This window comes from Giraffa tippelskirchi, chromosome 8, assembly GCF_054371585.1.
Source record: "Giraffa tippelskirchi isolate mGirTip1 chromosome 8, T2T-mGirTip1v1.2.pri, whole genome shotgun sequence".
Lineage (NCBI taxonomy): Eukaryota > Metazoa > Chordata > Mammalia > Artiodactyla > Giraffidae > Giraffa > Giraffa tippelskirchi.
Window position 1 is genome coordinate 148,589,434 of NC_137282.1, and position 6,038 is coordinate 148,595,471.

Consider the following 6,038-nt stretch of genomic DNA (forward strand, 5'->3'; position numbering starts at 1 on the left):
TCTTATTACTTTAAAAATCTCAAGTAATTTCTATGACAATGTGTATTCATTCTGCTGCTGCTGCTACTGCTAAGTCGCTTCAGTCGTGTCCGACTCTGTGCGACCCCATAGACGGCAGCCCACCAGGCTCCCCCATCCCTGGGATTCTCCAGGCAAGAACACTGGAGTGGGTTGCCATTTCCTTCTCCAATGCATGAAAGTGAAAAGTGAAAGTGAAGTCGCTCAGTCATGTCGGACTCTTAGTGACCCCCTGGACTGCAGCCCACCAGGCCCCTCCGTCCATGGGATTTTCCAGGCAAGAGTACTGGAGTGGGATGCCATTGCCTTCTCCATTTTTTGAACCTTAAGTGCATAGAGTAAGTCATTAAGTATGCATATGCTTTTGAGTTTGTTCCAGGGATGATGTTTGGTAGGATCTGCTTATAATTTTTGAAATCTTTATTTAGTTCTGGACAATGACATGTTGCTTCCTCAAAATCCAAATAGTGAATTAATTATTTTTTCTGAGGATAATGAAACTGGTCATTGTTTTTAATATACAAGGTATGAATAAATATATAACATTTACTAACAAGGTAATAATAACTATATTATTAAGATCTGCTAGATTCTGGGCATAGCCAAATTTTCTTTTTTTTTAATGTATAATATTAAAATTTATTATATCAAAGAGGTATTATGGGCTGGAACTGGTCTCAAAAGATAAAAACATAGGAATGGGAGTTTCTGCCCACAGGCTGCTTATACTCCAGTGGTTTGATGTGCGATACAGTGGCTTACACAGAGAAGAGATGTGAGGAGAAAGGACAATCTCAGTGAAGACCTCACAGCAGAACGTGCAAAGGCCCTGAGGTGGGAGCACTTGACATCCACTCAGCTCAGTGGAGTGGGGGAGGGGAGGAGGCCACTAAAGGATTTTTAAGAGCCATGGGAAGCATGATCTAATTTACTCAAGTAGACTCTGAGGAATATTTTACTAGTGGGAGAGAGGTAGAAGTGAGATGACACTAAGGAGGGGGAGGTAGTAAACAGGCTTCCAATGCCCATCAGCAAGAACAGGTAAGAGCAGGCAAGGACCAGAGATACCCCAGGGGCCTGGTGCTGAAGTTGTGTGGCTTTCACAGGCCGGTCTCCAGCTTTCACCCTGTTTGCAACTGTGCTCGATTCCTGCCTTAGGAAATGGTCCTTCTTAAGAAGACAGAGAAGAATCTGAAGTGGAACTTGACTGAAGCCCAGAGCACAAAGTTTGTTTTAAGTCCTGGAGTAGCTCAGCTCAATCTCTTCCTTCAGCTGCTGTTGCCTCTCTTCAGATTCATGAATTTGATTCTCTATTGCTGCTTGAAAGTTTACAAGTGTGTCTTCAAACAGTCTATAGTCAAAAAGTGAAGTCCCGATTTCTTCATAGTCTGATTCTGCAGGGGTCTCATCCATGAGTCTTTCCTGAATCAAATGAAGTTTGTCTAATAGCTCTTCAAATAAAGCGTCAAGAAGCCCTGCTTCTTTACATTTCTTGAGAAAAGCAGCTTTCACAATTGCATCTGTGTGTCTGTCGTCCTTTTCCTTCTTCAGTGCCATTCTCTCAGGTGGCTTGAAAAGTACAGTAGTACAGTTTAAGAGCTGGCATACAGGGGCTGGCACTGAGTGAAAGGCAGGAAGAGTTACTGACTGGAGAAGGGAGAGGAGGTGGGAGATGGTCTAGAGTTGAACAGCAGTAGGAGACGGAGGGCAAGCTGCAGCTTTACTCAGTGGCACAGGTTCTGGTTCCTTGCCGGATTCAATTCTATCTACCCTCTTGAAAAAGCGATCCAGTGTTGTCTGGATAGGAGCTCTTTTTCTCATCGCAGATGACAGGGCAGCACCGGACTGCATTCTGAACACTTGCTGCAGCCTTCGTGTGCCATTCTATGTTCGTGTCCTGTACATGATTGCCTGTTGAGAGACATTTACTCCTTCCTCTGTTTCTTTTCACTCCTGAAAAGTAGGTGTGTCTTGGTTTGGTCTGCTCACTGTAGTGAGAATGGAAGACACCAGACAAAGGCTTCACCGATGGTAGATCATTTTGAGGGTCAGCATGTTGTTGGCAAAACACTTTATAAATTCCTGAATGTCCATCAGCTTGTAGAACTGCGTGGTCATTCTTGGCACAGATAAAGTGGTAATTCTTGACACAGGATTTTAAGTCACATCCCATGGTGGCTCCTTTTTTCCCACAAAACACGCATTTCAACTTCCTTCCTCTCTTGATTTCTTTCTTTACTGATTCCACGTCAAAATTTCTATCATTATTATGTGTATCATGGTCCTCACATTCCACAAGTGCTGAGGAATACAGCAAACAGTTTTCACGAGCAGCTATATTCTCTGACTGTGCAAAGTACAGGACACTACACTCGAGGTCTTTGGGGCAGAGCGTGCATATCCTTTTTTGCAACCTTTCTGCAACCTGGAAGACACCGGTCGGGAGCGGGACTATGTCCCCTGCGGCCTGGTCCTCGGACCAGCTGGCGCCGCGGGTCGACTCGGGTGCGGAAGCCAAATTTTCATTATTAACTTGACATAAGGTCTTCACACCAACAATCCACAACCACTTTATTCATGAACATGACTTGGGCTCTTTGTTCTGATGGATATAACCCTACTCTCCATTTAGACCAAACTTTGAAATCTGTCAACTATTTCCATTTTATCAGCAAAAACTCATTGGATATTACTTTTAGTTTTGATAGTATAAATATATGTTTTCTGCTTACAATATCAACTGGTTATCAATGAGAAGGACTATTCTTTCTATTATTTTGTAAGAACCCATTCAAGTAGCTTTCAAGCAGTTGCTAATTTTAACCAGGACATGCAAAACCACTTAGTGCTAACTAAGCTGCATTTAGCTAAAATGCTAAAGATTATCCAGGCACAAAACTAAAGATTTTTGGTTAGTTGTTATTGGTCATGAATTTCATACATTTTGCAGCCTTTTATGGAATTTGTAATACAGTCTTTTCATGCTTGCTTTACCCAGAAATACACTCATTATAACATTGGACCTTGCAAGGCAGAAAAATTATGATGTGTGATTGCTTTCTGTAAAGACCTTTTCTCAGTTTTATGCATTTATGTTTCATTATTTATACCCAGTGTGCATGTTGCAGTTTTCCCCCACAAGTGCCAACTGAGTACAAAATTAGGTAGTTCTCTTTTCACTGCCTCTCTTTATTTTTAATTCAATGTTTGGTGGCCAAAGGTGGTCCAAGTGCACAGCCCTTCATCCATCCTATGGCTAATCAAAGATCTCATGGTAGCTTTCACGATAATTCACAGATTGTAGAGTGTAACAGGCAAGATAAACGTCCTTTAAATTTTATAAAAGGTGTCAATAATATCAAAGAATAATTTCAGGAGAAATTATCACATTTTTACACTCTTACTAATTTCGAGTTTTAAAGAAAAATGTTAATTATCCATATTTGCTTATATTTTAAATTGCCGTGCATGACTTTAAAAGAAAAACAGTTTAAGCTGCCTATATTATCACATACCAATACGTCAGGAGAGCTCTGGTTCAAATTTTTAAGGAAAGACTTTACTGTACTGAAAAAGGTAAGCACATACATATATAGAAGGAGAATACTGAGCAACATTCTTATTTTACTGTAGCAAATGTCACAGGAAAATATCAACTTATTCTCAGATAATAATCTCTGGTGTATCCAAGCATTGAAGAAAATGAAAATTATAAAGAAGTCACAAATTTGCAAAACAAATGAGAAACAACTGCTCAAACAATTAAATTATATAGGAGACCATATAACTTACGGGAGACCTCATAATATGACCGTAATGTCACAAACAAGTTTATTATGTGTATCTGACAGCAACTTGAAACTATTAGACCCAAAATACATTTCTGAGAAAAAGACATCCAGCTTCTTTGAGAACACATGAAGGCAGAATTTCCAGCTATGTTATAGTTTACAAAATACTAAACCCCATGCCAGAGGCAAATCATGCAAGCAAATAATACTTTACAAAATTAAGCAACAAAAGACTTTTCACCAAAACTGAATTTTCCTAAAGAATCATTTTGCTAAGGTTTTAAATTCTATTCTGTTCCTCACAGCATACATATTTTCAAAAAAAAAAAAAGGCTCAACAGTGAGATGGTAAATGATTAGGGTGGTATTTTTTTGTAATGCAAGGTGTACCCCTCAGATCAGGCATCTTCCAAAATGTAGAAGAGTACTATGATGTTACTGACCAAGACAGAGTGCTCCCAAGAAGGCAGTCATCATTTTGTGGGTTCAGCGGCAATGTATCCTCCAGAGTGTCAAAACATTCAAGATTTGTGTCACAGGTAAAAGTAGATTACATCCCAAAACTTCAGAAAAAGCACAAGAACGAGGGAAAAAATCAATTGTTTTTATTGGATTATCCTACTTCTGTTTAACTGAAAAGGCACCATATTCTTGAGTGTATATAGAGTAAGCTTCAATTTCCTCTGTTTTGTAAACAAACACCCTGCTAATTGCAGACAGCTACAAAACACAGAACCAAATATTTCAAACTGGAACCAACAAAAAAGAGAAAAACAAAACTATGGCAGATTAAACACTGAAGTCGGGAGAGTGGTATTTTTCCTTCTCTGTCAGGATACATACATATGTATGTAAAGTCCTATGGTATTTTACTGTCCCATTCCTTATAATGCATGCCCCATTCCTATAATTCATGATACACAGAAACTGCTTCATCAGTTGCATTTCCTTTCAAGCTGAAGCTAAATTTGTGAGGGAGAACAAGTTCATGGTGGGCTCCTATCTTCACTTTAAACGTTGCAAGAATAATTAATGCTAAGCAACAGTGGCAAAAAATAGAAACATATTATGATTTATGAGTACAGGCATGTACATGTTTTAGTAATTGGAAATTGTTGATCACAGTAAATATCTATGTCCTTAAAAACAGGAGTTCCACTACAAAGCACCCTAATTCAAGGGTATAAGGAAAACCTATTTAAGAAAAAGTGGTAACCTATTGACCTGGTAAATTATATAGAAATTCTCGGGACGAATTTTAAGGAGATTTCCAAGGAAAGAGAATTTCCAAGGAAAAAGTTGTATTTACCAGTGGAAACAAGGGAACTGGAAAATTGATTGTAACTATACATATTGAGGACAAGAGAATCTCATTACTTACACTAAGAGCCTGCAATCAGAACTCTACTTTTGTTTAAGTAGTGGTAGGGTACAACCCAGGAAAAGATGCTAGCAGCCAGAGTTGTCTGGGGAGATGGTCCATGGGTTTCTGAGCATGGAGCAAGAGAAAATGAAAGCTCCTTCTAGGAGAGGGGTTAACAAGAACCAAGCAAGTGGTCCAAAGGAAGCACCACACTACAGAGCTTGGGGGAAAAGTCAGAAGCCAGTCCAAGGCAACATGCTGCCAACCAAAGAGACCAGACTAAATCTACCAGGTGCAGAACAGGCTGGCTCACCTGGCAGCTTTTGTAAGATGCTTTTAACCTCATGCCTGAGTGGGAGAAAGAAGACATTAAGGCCACCCATCTGGTTCCTTCAGCGTGATGATCACATCGTCTGATCTTTTCTTTCATTTTATGTATGAGAAAAACAGGGGAAACAAATAAAAGCTGTATGTGAGGATGTGTTTGCAAACACACAAACACACATTTGCAACCATAGTTAAAAATAATAGCCCAAAGGGACATAACCACAAGCCATGTCAGCGTAGCGTCTGCGGTGTGTTTTTTGTTCTTGTTTTTTAATCTTTCTGTTTCCAGAAACAAACACATTTTATGTGTTACAATGAATGTTTGCTTAATGACTGAATGAGGAAGAACTTTTGTCTCTCCTATGACACTGTGCTTTAAAGTTCTGTTTATCAGGGAGGAACAGCTGTACTCAAATACTTTGATCCCAAAATTATAAAAATTAATAACCGTATCTTATCAGACAGTTGTCACTATTTTTTTAACCTTAAATCTGTTTTTAATCAAAAAATATAAATAAACATCTCTAAGCAAGTTAGCC

General features: G+C 39.1%; 1 pseudogene; it reads right to left on the reverse strand.

The window, feature by feature from the left end:
• Positions 1-1,189: 1,189 nt before the first annotated feature.
• LOC145519048 (PHD finger protein 11-like) lies at positions 1,190-5,518 on the reverse strand (annotated as a pseudogene).
• Between the last annotated feature and the right edge of the window lie 520 nt (positions 5,519-6,038).